This window comes from Mytilus californianus, unplaced genomic scaffold, assembly GCF_021869535.1.
Source record: "Mytilus californianus isolate M0D057914Y unplaced genomic scaffold, xbMytCali1.0.p SCAF_1, whole genome shotgun sequence".
In the NCBI taxonomy this organism is placed as follows: Eukaryota; Metazoa; Mollusca; class Bivalvia; order Mytilida; family Mytilidae; genus Mytilus; species Mytilus californianus.
Window position 1 is genome coordinate 43,227,596 of NW_026262581.1, and position 14,939 is coordinate 43,242,534.

Genomic DNA, 14,939 nt, shown 5'->3' on the forward strand with positions numbered 1-14,939 from the left:
ACGTATTAGAAATACCATAGTTTTCTAGAGACGATTACATTCCTTCGCTTGTCATCGTCGAGTCAACATCGTACGCGTCGATTTCAAAGCAATTACAGGAGAAGATTACGGTCTGTTGTTTTTTGTTCAATTGTTTAGTTAGCATATAAAACAATTTCTATTTTCACTTAAGATTATTTTCTTTTCTTTTTATAATTTTTTGTAAGTTTATATAAATTTTATTTTTAATCTTTAGGTTTTAAACTCTTGATTTTGCTAAATAAGTTTATTATAATAAGTTAAACAAAGTTTATACTATTTTTGCTTTAAAAAAACCCCAAAACTTAACTAAATTAAATCAAAAGTTCAGATAAAAAGAAATATGAGCAATATGACCAACAATAAAAGAAAAATTGACTCAAGAAGTCCACAGCAAGGGGAATCACCTGATTCCAAAGTTTACAAACATAGTGAAGGCAATTCGCCACAAATACAATATGCAAAAAGGCAAGAGTTAAGCCCAAATAAAACTAAAACTAAAAGACCTGAATCACACAATGAAAAGGGCAAACAAATGTTTCCCCCGAGTGAAACACTGATTATTACCTCAAGGGCAAAACAGTTCCTCTTACTGACCCTTAATTCACTTCATTATCTAATTATTACTATGATAGGAAGTGTAAATGATCAGGCTATAGAGATCAAACCACTTAAGAACAGTGTGCTGGTTTACGCTCCATCTGAAACAATAAGGCGCAAAATACTTGGCTTAAATAAACTTGGTAAGTTTCAAATAAAAGTGTCTAAATTTGATACGGACCACAAAAACAAAATAACCATTGAAGCAGCTGCTACAAAAGAAAAAAACGAAAATAAGGTTACTAAAAATAGAGTCTATAAAGTTATACCTAAACCTGTTGATACTGAAATCCTAAATATTAAAAAGCAGGAAAATATGCTAAGACAAACAAGGGTAGATATCAAAATTGTAAAACAATTAGGTAAAGCTGGGTATCTTTTAGTTACGCTATCTGATAAACATGCACACATTAAATCTATTCCCTTAACCACTCAGGGACAAGAGTATATATGATTTACTGCCATATAAGCCTAACCCTTAATTTTGTACTAAATGCGCAAGTTTAGGTCACTATGCCAAACAATGCAGAAAATCATTCAATACATGTATTAAATGTGCTGGTAAGCATGCCACCAAAAACTGTAATGATAAAACCATAAAATGTAACAACTGTGGCGGTAAACATCAGGCAATAGATAAATCATGCCCCAAATATATATTTCAAAAACAGGTATTGGAAAATATGTACAGTTAAAAAATGTCATTTGAACAAGCTAAACAAAAGGCACAACAAAAAGGTGAAACCATACCTCAAATAATTAGTTCCCCAGTGTCAGAAAATGAAACCATACCTAAAATAATTAGTACATCAAATGTCACACCTGGTATATCATATGCTGACAGTGTTAAATCAAAAGTAATTAATAATGACACCGATATAATTAGCGACAATGAAGCAAATATGTCACCGGTAGATAATTCAGAAATAAACATAGATCAAAATTTTGATATTGAAACAGAGAATACACAAATAGAAGATCAAACACCCAGTATTCCTAATAAAGATTTTACTGATTACTCTCTGAATTTTCACAATTTTTTATCAGAGGTGACCCCAGTCAAAAAATGGGGGGAAAAAAATTCTGATTTTTTGAGTAAATGCGGTACTGCTAAAAAGGGCCTGAAGATAATGTCCACTTTCTCCAATGATTCTTTGTATGTCATCAAGTACTGATTATATTGATACCAAAACCGATCCAATATGTAACTACTACGGTGAATTTTGAACAACAGTTTTAAATGAAACCATTTTCGTATAAAAGTACATTTTTGAAACAGCATTTCAAAATATGAAAAATGTGTAAATATTTGTGTTTAAACATCGAAAACTATTCGTTAACTACAAAATGTCATGCCTATTCTATTTTTTATAGTCTGTCATTCGAGTGAACATTTCAATGTTCGAAGGGGATCATTTCTGTACATTTTCACTGAATTTGGTAATTTCGATAACAGCACTTGGATCGAGATTGTCATGTTTAAAAATCGATTTGTATATCCAAACTCTAGACGTGTACGTGTTTTTTTCAAACAAATCAGCAGAAGTTCAGAAAATGACATATTCTCTCCACAGTAAGTCAAAAGTCGAACCCACCCTTGTTTCTAAGGTAAAACGCAATACAAAAATGAAACAGACTATAGCTTAAAAACTAGTTAATCAATAATTCATTTGTCACCAAAAAATACGGTTTCACATCAAATATCAAGTAAAATTACTGTTTTTGACACTTTTTGAGCACTATGATAAAGAAATGTCGACGCTGTATACGGTATTTAATACTTTCTAGAATCATGCAATTCATAGTTCGTTAGATGCACAAATATATATGCCACACAAAAATCATCTTCAAAACGTTCTGGCATTACTCTCTGAATTTTCACAATTTTTTATCAGAGGTGACCCCAGTCAAAAAATGGGGAAAAAAAATTTCTGATTTTTTGAGTAAATGCGGTACTGCTAAAAAGGGCCTGAAGATAATGTCCACTTTCTCCAATGATTCTTTGTATGTCATCAAGTACTGATTATATTGATACCAAAACCGATCCAATATGTAACTACTACGGTGAATTTTGAACAACAGTTTTAAATGAAACCATTTTCGTATAAAAGTACATTTTTGAAACAGCATTTCAAAATATGAAAAATGTGTAAATATTTGTGTTTAAACATCGAAAACTATTCGTTAACTACAAAATGTCATGCCTATTCTATTTTTTATAGTCTGTCATTCGAGTGAACATTTCAATGTTCGAAGGGGATCATTTCTGTACATTTTCACTGAATTTGGTAATTTCGATAACAGCACTTGGATCGAGATTGTCATGTTTAAAAATCGATTTGTATATCCAAACTCTAGACGTGTACGTGTTTTTTTCAAACAAATCAGCAGAAGTTCAGAAAATGACATATTCTCTCCACAGTAAGTCAAAAGTCGAACCCACCCTTGTTTCTAAGGTAAAACGCAATACAAAAATGAAACAGACTATAGCTTAAAAACTAGTTAATCAATAATTCATTTGTCACCAAAAAATACGGTTTCACATCAAATATCAAGTAAAATTACTGTTTTTGACACTTTTTGAGCACTATGATAAAGAAATGTCGACGCTGTATACGGTATTTAATACTTTCTAGAATCATGCAATTCATAGTTCGTTAGATGCACAAATATATATGCCACACAAAAATCATCTTCAAAACGTTCTGGCATTACTCTCTGAATTTTCACAATTTTTTATCAGAGGTGACCCCAGTCAAAAAATGGGAAAAAAAATTTCTGATTTTTTGAGTAAATGCGGTACTGCTAAAAAGGGCCTGAAGATAAGGTCCACTTTCTCCAATGATTCTTTGTATGTCATCAAGTACTGATTATATTGATACCAAAACCGATCCAATATGTAACTACTACGGTGAATTTTGAACAACAGTTTTAAATGAAACCATTTTCGTATAAAAGTACATTTTTGAAACAGCATTTCAAAATATGAAAAATGTGTAAATATTTGTGTTTAAACATCGAAAACTATTCGTTAACTACAAAATGTCATGCCTATTCTATTTTTTATAGTCTGTCATTCGAGTGAACATTTCAATGTTCGAAGGGGATCATTTCTGTACATTTTCACTGAATTTGGTAATTTCGATAACAGCACTTGGATCGAGATTGTCATGTTTAAAAATCGATTTGTATATCCAAACTCTAGACGTGTACGTGTTTTTTTCAAACAAATCAGCAGAAGTTCAGAAAATGACATATTCTCTCCACAGTAAGTCAAAAGTCGAACCCACCCTTGTTTCTAAGGTAAAACGCAATACAAAAATGAAACAGACTATAGCTTAAAAACTAGTTAATCAATAATTCATTTGTCACCAAAAAATACGGTTTCACATCAAATATCAAGTAAAATTACTGTTTTTGACACTTTTTGAGCACTATGATAAAGAAATGTCGACGCTGTATACGGTATTTAATACTTTCTAGAATCATGCAATTCATAGTTCGTTAGATGCACAAATATATATGCCACACAAAAATCATCTTCAAAACGTTCTGGCATTACTCTCTGAATTTTCACAATTTTTTATCAGAGGTGACCCCAGTCAAAAAATGGGAAAAAAAATTTCTGATTTTTTGAGTAAATGCGGTACTGCTAAAAAGGGCCTGAAGATAAGGTCCACTTTCTCCAATGATTCTTTGTATGTCATCAAGTACTGATTATATTGATACCAAAACCGATCCAATATGTAACTACTACGGTGAATTTTGAACAACAGTTTTAAATGAAACCATTTTCGTATAAAAGTACATTTTTGAAACAGCATTTCAAAATATGAAAAATGTGTAAATATTTGTGTTTAAACATCGAAAACTATTCGTTAACTACAAAATGTCATGCCTATTCTATTTTTTATAGTCTGTCATTCGAGTGAACATTTCAATGTTCGAAGGGGATCATTTCTGTACATTTTCACTGAATTTGGTAATTTCGATAACAGCACTTGGATCGAGATTGTCATGTTTAAAAATCGATTTGTATATCCAAACTCTAGACGTGTACGTGTTTTTTTCAAACAAATCAGCAGAAGTTCAGAAAATGACATATTCTCTCCACAGTAAGTCAAAAGTCGAACCCACCCTTGTATCTAAGGTAAAACGCAATACAAAAATGAAACAGACTATAGCTTAAAAACTAGTTAATCAATAATTCATTTGTCACCAAAAAATACGGTTTCACATCAAATATCAAGTAAAATTACTGTTTTTGACACTTTTTGAGCACTATGATAAAGAAATGTCGACGCTGTATACGGTATTTAATACTTTCTAGAATCATGCAATTCATAGTTCGTTAGATGCACAAATATATATGCCACACAAAAATCATCTTCAAAACGTTCTGGCATTACTCTCTGAATTTTCACAATTTTTTATCAGAGGTGACCCCAGTCAAAAAATGGGGAAAAAAAATTTCTGATTTTTTGAGTAAATGCGGTACTGCTAAAAAGGGCCTAAAGATAATGTCCACTTTCTCCAATGATTCTTTGTATGTCATCAAGTACTGATTATATTGATACCAAAACCGATCCAATATGTAACTACTACGGTGAATTTTGAACAACAGTTTTAAATGAAACCATTTTCGTATAAAAGTACATTTTTGAAACAGCATTTCAAAATATGAAAAATGTGTAAATATTTGTGTTTAAACATCGAAAACTATTCGTTAACTACAAAATGTCATGCCTATTCTATTTTTTATAGTCTGTCATTCGAGTGAACATTTCAATGTTCGAAGGGGATCATTTCTGTACATTTTCACTGAATTTGGTAATTTCGATAACAGCACTTGGATCGAGATTGTCATGTTTAAAAATCGATTTGTATATCCAAACTTTAGACGTGTACGTGTTTTTTTCAAATAAATCAGCAGAAGTTCAGAAAATGACATATTCTCTCCACAGTAAGTCAAAAGTCGAACCCACCCTTGTTTCTAAGGTAAAACGCAATACAAAAATGAAACAGACTATAGCTTAAAAACTAGTTAATCAATAATTCATTTGTCACCAAAAAATACGGTTTCACATCAAATATCAAGTAAAATTACTGTTTTTGACACTTTTTGAGCACTATGATAAAGAAATGTCGACGCTGTATACGGTATTTAATACTTTCTAGAATCATGCAATTCATAGTTCGTTAGATGCACAAATATATATGCCACACAAAAATCATCTTCAAAACGTTCTGGCATTACTCTCTGAATTTTCACAATTTTTTATCAGAGGTGACCCCAGTCAAAAAATGGGGAAAAAAAATTTCTGATTTTTTGAGTAAATGCGGTACTGCTAAAAAGGGCCTGAAGATAATGTCCACTTTCTCCAATGATTCTTTGTATGTCATCAAGTACTGATTATATTGATACCAAAACCGATCCAATATGTAACTACTACGGTGAATTTTGAACAACAGTTTTAAATGAAACCATTTTCGTATAAAAGTACATTTTTGAAACAGCATTTCAAAATATGAAAAATGTGTAAATATTTGTGTTTAAACATCGAAAACTATTCGTTAACTACAAAATGTCATGCCTATTCTATTTTTTATAGTCTGTCATTCGAGTGAACATTTCAATGTTCGAAGGGGATCATTTCTGTACATTTTCACTGAATTTGGTAATTTCGATAACAGCACTTGGATCGAGATTGTCATGTTTAAAAATCGATTTGTATATCCAAACTCTAGACGTGTACGTGTTTTTTTCAAACAAATCAGCAGAAGTTCAGAAAATGACATATTCTCTCCACAGTAAGTCAAAAGTCGAACCCACCCTTGTATCTAAGGTAAAACGCAATACAAAAATGAAACAGACTATAGCTTAAAAACTAGTTAATCAATAATTCATTTGTCACCAAAAAATACGGTTTCACATCAAATATCAAGTAAAATTACTGTTTTTGACACTTTTTGAGCACTATGATAAAGAAATGTCGACGCTGTATACGGTATTTAATACTTTCTAGAATCATGCAATTCATAGTTCGTTAGATGCACAAATATATATGCCACACAAAAATCATCTTCAAAACGTTCTGGCATTACTCTCTGAATTTTCACAATTTTTTATCAGAGGTGACCCCAGTCAAAAAATGGGGAAAAAAAATTTCTGATTTTTTGAGTAAATGCGGTACTGCTAAAAAGGGCCTAAAGATAATGTCCACTTTCTCCAATGATTCTTTGTATGTCATCAAGTACTGATTATATTGATACCAAAACCGATCCAATATGTAACTACTACGGTGAATTTTGAACAACAGTTTTAAATGAAACCATTTTCGTATAAAAGTACATTTTTGAAACAGCATTTCAAAATATGAAAAATGTGTAAATATTTGTGTTTAAACATCGAAAACTATTCGTTAACTACAAAATGTCATGCCTATTCTATTTTTTATAGTCTGTCATTCGAGTGAACATTTCAATGTTCGAAGGGGATCATTTCTGTACATTTTCACTGAATTTGGTAATTTCGATAACAGCACTTGGATCGAGATTGTCATGTTTAAAAATCGATTTGTATATCCAAACTCTAGACGTGTACGTGTTTTTTTCAAACAAATCAGCAGAAGTTCAGAAAATGACATATTCTCTCCACAGTAAGTCAAAAGTCGAACCCACCCTTGTTTCTAAGGTAAAACGCAATACAAAAATGAAACAGACTATAGCTTAAAAACTAGTTAATCAATAATTCATTTGTCACCAAAAAATACGGTTTCACATCAAATATCAAGTAAAATTACTGTTTTTGACACTTTTTGAGCACTATGATAAAGAAATGTCGACGCTGTATAGATTGAAATAAACAATTAATTTCCCCATAGGCGACAATGATAGCCTTTTTCGAGATACAGACTTCAGAAAGTTGATTTTTTTAACGAAACCTTGCTAGAATTAAAGAAAAGTTATTAGGACAGTATTTTTTGGTCCAAAAAATATAGGTTCGCGTTGCTTTTCTTAGCGTAATTTGTACTTATCTCCCATGCCTATCAATTTTCCCCTTAAAAATACGTGTCTCATCTTAGCGTTTAAAAGACATCTCAGTTCCGTTAGGGCTAATGAAAATAATTTATTTGGCCTTTGGTATAATGCAGAATGCACGAAGTCTCTAATAACAAAAAATAACGGGCGCACATATCAACCAATCAGGATTAGCTATACTCTTAATTCTGAATACCATTTATGCTCATAAAATGGCTGCGCCCATAAAATCTAATGGTGTATTGTAACCTGAAAACAAAGACAAAGGAAACGTACAAAATAAAGAATAACCTTATCATGCGTTAAAACTGGTAAGATATGACACTAGTTCACATTTATAAAACATTGTTATGCTTCTGGAAATATCTTGGTTAATTTGATTAATATATTCTAAGAATTAATACGAGTGTAAGCAAGCACAATGCAAAAAGGGGGGTGATGATTTAGTCTACCTAGATGTTATGATGTTTATGTCCAGTGAACATTACGAATTATAGAAAAGGGGTTAAACTTAAGGGTTATTTATATGATTTTAAAATTCATAAATGTAATCACTTGTAACCAGTGAGCATGTCTGAAAAGTTCTGTGTTACAAGTCAGCCCTTTGACGCTTTATTGGCTTTAACAGACTGAGCTATTCAAGTAGTACTTCCTTAGCTCAATCGCTGGCTACGTATCTACTAGTCAAGGGAATCTCAAACACGCAATGGTTAGCTATAAACACACAGTATATAACGCATGCCAGTCGACTGGCATATATTTCCGCCCCAAAATATCTATGATACGCGCCCCTGTGGTATAATATATTGTTTATGTAACTTGTACATTTGTGTTTAGCCCTACAGCCCAGCCCAAGGCCAGATAATTATTTATGTGCCGGTCCCAAGACAGAAGTTTGATTTAGTAGTTGTCGGTTCATTTCTGACATATTTGTTTTATAAATTATGCCATTAGTTTCATTGTTTGAATTGTCTTTAATTATATGCCCGTTTACGGGACGTATTATGGTATACCGTTGTCCGTATATCTGTCGTCAACATGTCGGACATTAACTCATAAATGCTTTAACCAATTTGAATAAAACTTTTTAAATTTTAGATTTTACGTGTCCGAGTTCTGGAGTTTTATTCATTAAAAATAGCGTGGATTTTCTAGTTTTCGGACAATAACTCAAAAACGCTTTCAGCAGTTCTCTTTAAACTTTGGTGAATAGTTTATATCTATTGACTTAAGCTCCCTTTAAATTTTCATGAATTTCTGATTTGACATTGAGAAATGATTGAACTTTTTTCTTCGAAAAATGCGACGGGCGTATCATGCGCTCATGGCGCAGCTGTTTATTTTTGAATGTTGTGGCCTTTGTAGCTGACTAATACAATGTGACTTTTTCTTACCTGTATTTTATTTATTTTGTTTATTTTAACTTTTGTAGGATCAATTAGCATGATTAGACGTACCAAAATTTAGGATAGATTTTCAGAAATGCAGATTAAAATTGAGAATGGAAATGGGGATAATATAGAAGAATATAAGCTTAGAAATGATTCAAACCATCCTGGAGGAGCAAATTTTATGAAGGTATTTATTCTTTAAAATCCTCAATCTATAGTACATGCATTTGCGCTAAAATATACAATAACCATTACGAAACTTGTTTTTTTTTGTAAGACCAAGAAAATGTTACAGGCCCTACACGGCTGGCTACTCTAAGTTGAGAAAATTGTAGTGTACAGTATACATGTCTTATTTTATAAACTGGTGAAATCTACTGTTACACTTTTGTAATAATAATACACCCCAAACTCTACAGATGTATAAAGTACCTACAATTGTTGCTTCTGAATCCATTAACACTGATTAGATGACACTTTTCAATATATTTTTGTGAAAACACTGGATTAAATTGAAGAAAAATAATTTATTGTGTAATTCAATGAAATTAGCTGAATTTCCACTCGTTTAATCACTAAACAGAAGGACTAATTTGTTTACACTTTATTTTACAGAAGCCAGCAGATGTCAAAAGAAATAAAAAGAATGGAACAAAAGAAACTTTGAAAAAGAACAGTGATACGAAAATATTGAATAAATGTTTTGCATTTATAATTAAGGTCTTTCCTTTTACAAAAGGGAAAGACCTTACTGTATTTCTTCTGTTTATTATTATTATTCTTCCGCCAAACTTTGACAAATTTATCCTTGTTAACCGTAAGGCGTGTCGCTTTCATGTTCACAATTTGTATCGGTCTCATGAATACCTATCCTGAACTCACCCTGTTAGTCGAAATATTTTGTCGGTTCGGAGTAATCACTCCGAAACCCAAAAACCTTGTTATCGTTCCAACACCGTAACCATAATAGGTAGAAATAAAACGAAGGGTGAAATTTGTTCAGGACCAGACCCTGGTTCTTCGTTACATTTGGATCGAAAAGATTCAACGACTCATTGGTAGGGTTATGCCCCTATGAAAATTAACCGGTGTCGGTTGGCCACCAAAACTCAGAAACCGTAAGTCGTAGACACCTAGGATCTTCACCATTCATCATCAATTCATGTATCTTTGAAAAATACCTCAAGGTCAAATTTGTATGTTGACCTTGACCTTTGACCTAACACCTTGTTATGGGATAATCTCAGAAACCATTATACTTACAGAAGTTTTAAATAGTGGAAAATGTTTGGGTCATTACGGTGCAACTTTGTTACAGTTTGACCAAAGAGATTTGACCTTTTTATAAGGGGCATAACCCCAGTTTTAGGTTTCCGAAAAGACAAAATCAGCTTTTACTATATAACCAAAGGTCCTAGACCCATGGGGTTTTCTGCAATGACATTGGGGACTAATGACCTTGACAAAGGTTAAAAGGTAAAAGGTCAAGGTCATGTCCCATATAGCGAATTATGTGTTTTTGACCTAATTTAAAGGATTTTCAGTGTGTTTTAAACATTTTCAGTGTGTTTTGAAGCTTTTTAAGGTTGACCTTGACCTTTGACCTTACAACTTTTTAGTCGATATCTCAAAAACGATTGTACTTACAGAAATAGTAAATAGTGGAAAACGTTGAGGTGGATGAGGCGCAACTTTTTTACATTTGACCGAAGAGATTTGACCTTTCTGTAAGGGGCATAACCTGTGTAAGAACTTTTCAATACACTCTACGTCTATTGGAACATGTATTTTACATTACAAAAGGAAAGACCTCTCAATTGTTCAAGAACAATTGACATTTTAATTGTAATTCTATCTTGTAAAGTGTTGACTAAGGCAGCAAAGAAAACAGTCAAAAAACTTCAGAAAAAAAAATGTCCGATGCTACGTGTGATCAAACATGAGATCAAGAAATACTTCTCAAAAAAATGCACAAAGATTTAAATCAGAAAAAAACCATGACAAATTATTATGTGTTCAAGGTATTACAAAAAATAGGGTTATGTCAATGATACATAAATCCGACAAAAGTAAAAAAAATATATGTAGATTCAACTGTAATCAACAAACAATTGTAAAAGGAGATGTGGGGTAAAGATCAGTAGGACAGCAGTTGTTTTTCAGATGCAGATCCAGGATTATGAAAAGAGGGGCCACAGGCTCTAAACTAGACAAAGTTTGAGTGAAATAGTAGGAATTAGATTAACCATAATTGTAGCTCCATAAGGGGACCCAGGAACCCCTCCCCCACCCCCGGATCAAACATGATTAAAATGTTTTTTGAATATTTTATAAAACATTTGATTGATGATGTAAGAAAACATTTTTCTAATGATATTCATATAACATTTAAATGATGCTTTGAGAATATGAACATTATTAAAACATTTTGTAAAATGTTTTTTGAACATTTTCACCACATTTTATCCTGCAAAAACATTTTTTTTTATGTTTTAAAAATGTTTCAAGGATATTTTATAAACATGCATATTTAAAACATTTACAAAACATTTTACAAACATTGTCAACAAAATTCAGAAACGTTTTAATGATGTTTTAAAAATATCCTGGACATGTTATGGAAAATGTTTTGAAAATATTTTTAGCGCCATACATTTTAACGTGATTTTGATATTTTCTACGATATTTTCACAACATTTTTCAAAATGTTTTTAAAACATAAACACAATGTTTTTGTGTTAACTGGGAATAGATCTATTCAATTTTCACTTGTTTCAGAAATAGAAACTATGAAGTATAACAATAGAACTGAGGTGTAACATCACAAAGAAACACTTACAACCCATACACCGTAGCTGTTATATAAGACACCAGAGAAAGTTTAGTTTATACAGTTATGAGAACAGTTGACCAGGAGCTTTTAATTAATTAGATAACGCGTTTACATCGGTACATTATCACAATGGTCACATAAAGCTCTCCTACTTGTGGTCAAAATTATAAAAATATAACATAAATAAAACAAACTTCAAAATTTCCTAAAAACTATTTTACATGCATATAACCTAAATATCAATTATCCTGTCGTCTTTTAAAATCTCCTTGCACTATTTTACATTTTCGTATTTAATATATTAAAACCGAAAATTCATCATCTGATCGTTTTCAAGAAATAATTTTTTTTTTTTTTTTTTTTGACGAACATTTTGAAGAGCCTTAATTACTTCAAGTTAGATAATCTGTTCCCTGGCCCAGATAACTATAAATAGAAATTATTTGTTCTTATCACTGCCTGCATGTCATCACTCGGTGTCTATAAATAACATTTCTCGTTTCTCGTTTTTATATAGATTAGACCGTTGGTTTTTCCGTTTGAATGGTTTTACACTAGTAATTTTTTGGGGCCCTTTATAGCTTGCTGTTCGGTGTGAGCCAATGCTCCGTGTTGAAGGCCGTACATTGACCTATAATGGTTTACTTTTATAAATTGTAACTTGGATGGAGAGTTGTCTCATTGGCACTCATACAACATCTTCTTGTATCTATTTGATATCTTATCGCTGACCGGCACATTTAATTCGTTATTCCATTGCTTGAAGTATTATTTCCTTCATCTGCATGGTCAAATGTATTTTTTTTTTAAATATATTTTAGATTTAGATTTCAGTTTTAGTTTTTTTTTCATATTCAATATCTATTTATTCACATTCTAATAACGAAAAAGGATCCAGATATACCTATAACAATCTGATTTGTTATTTTAATCAAGGAGGTTATATGACCTCCTTGTTTTTTAAAAAGGAAATAATGTTGCAATATTTAAACAAAGACAATAACTGTATTTCAATTTGCAATGTACTTTCATAATTAATTTAAACGTTATTTTTAATAAACGATATTTTTTTTCGAAAAATCTTCGTTTTTTTACATCCATTCAAGGACGATTATATACGTCCTTGGTCTATTCTAGACGTAAAATTTTAATAAAGTGCAAGAAAGACTTCTTTTTAATTTCAGTATAAAAAATGAATTAGCCTGCTTTGTACATCAAGTACATCTTCCTTAGACTCAAAATCTTAAATGAAATGCTAGTAATACTTCTTTTATAGATTTTAGTTTTAACGAGAATCGTTCCGAATATAAATCGCATTGTTTACATGAAATCGTATCTCATGTCTAAACACAGCTGGTTTCAACGTTCGACTCTAATTAAAATAAGTACGCATATATGTAGGTAAATATTAGCAGCTTGTAATTGCGTACAAGGAAGTATTCAAATGCTTATTAAAGTAGCTTGCATCATAATAAATTTCGCATCATATGTAACATATCTCTATAGCAACTCTAAGATGCTAATGCTTATTCAACAGGTCAATTAATAAGCTATTGCGCATGTATATGAAAGGGGGTCATAGAAAGAACAGATGTATTCCGAATAACATCTGGTGTTCCGAAAGACTACGGACATCGTCCAATATATACTGCGTTAACCCTCAGCACGGGTAGTAACCTCGTCATATCGAGAAGCGTTTAGTACAGTGATTTTGTCATAGTTTGGTTAAGATGAACATGGTTGTGTTAAGTCACTTCCCCGAACGATTGCCTCAGTTCTATTCAAACGAGCAAATAAAAAGCAAATAAGATGTTTTAATTTGCATTGTTAGTCAAACGATCTACATTGGAATTGTTGTTTTCAAGAAACTAACGCAGAATAAGCAAACTATCGAAATTGCTATGGTTTGGTTAAGTTATGACATGGTTCGGTTAAGTGTCAAGAAATTCGTCATGGTTTTGATCAAGTTTGTCATGGTTTAGATCCAAATTAATATGTATGTGTTTCAGCTCAATATTAATAGTTTGTTTGAAAACGCTTGTAATTAAACGAAGTTACACAATTTACCAACTGACTAAGAAGAAAAATGGCCTTTAAAACCAAAATTCGATGCTGTAATTGGCAAAGCGTACATTAAGCAATCTAACTGTTCGTGACTTGTCTGTGTATGCAAATCGTACTACTACGAGTGTCTTGTAAAAGAATTAGGAATAAATGAGCACTCATGTAATCCCACATACAAAAACATGATTTGACAAGGATGAGATTTTGGTGATTCATAAGTCCTTAATAGCTTCAATGAACATTACTTTGGGCAGCAAATCGGAGGACTTACCTTGTTTGTATTGGATACCTAAGCTTCACAAAATTCCATACAAACGGCCGTACATTGCCAGCTCATCTGCATGTTCGACGAAAGAATTGTCCATTAGATTGACAAAGATTCTTTCCTCAATGAAAGAGGGTTTTCAGAAATACCATGAAACTGTTTACTCGCGTAGTGGTATTAACCATATATGGATTTAAAAAAAAAACTCTTAAAGAACTTCTGAATAAATGTAAATCTCGATATTTCTCTGAAATTAGTTCTATCAAAATGTTTAATTTTTCAACCCTGTGTACCACCATTCCGTAAGTGTCATTGAAAAATCGTCTAAAAGAAATAATTTAAATCTACTATGCTTTTCAACATAAAAATGGTAGTGCACGCTATACATTTATTACTTTTGGATACCATACGGCATATTTTGTTGATAGTGAATAAAAAAATAAAACATGCTACACAGAGGAACAAGTGACCAGTATGCTGGAGTTTCTTATTGACAACATATTTGTTGAATTTTGGAAGTAGACTTTGTCACCAAATTGTAAGTATTTCTATACTGTGCGGCAGCGACCTCTTCTTATCTTCCTATTAGTCGGAGTTCCTTCAGACATTTGTAAATAACAAGAAGATCAAAGAAGCCAGATTATTTAATTTCACATTCATATATATATTGTTCTTTCCATTAACAATCCAGACTTTTCTGATTGAATTCCATTAATATATCCCCAAG

General features: G+C 31.7%; 2 protein-coding genes and 1 long non-coding RNA gene across 3 annotated transcripts in view; 1 reads left to right on the forward strand and 2 right to left on the reverse strand.

Annotated features, from left to right (window-relative positions):
• The window catches only part of LOC127720910 (uncharacterized), a 435,560-nt gene that overhangs the window by 225,884 nt on the left and 194,737 nt on the right, over positions 1-14,939 (reverse strand). The gene's annotated exons all lie outside the window — the stretch shown is intronic.
• LOC127702712 (uncharacterized) overlaps positions 1-14,939 on the reverse strand; it is a 333,744-nt gene that overhangs the window by 93,490 nt on the left and 225,315 nt on the right. The gene's annotated exons all lie outside the window — the stretch shown is intronic.
• On the forward strand, positions 7,914-9,765 carry LOC127703213 (uncharacterized). Its single transcript, XR_007982823.1, has 3 exons — positions 7,914-7,970; positions 9,092-9,237; positions 9,666-9,765. It is a non-coding gene; the product is annotated as an uncharacterized LOC127703213 (long non-coding RNA).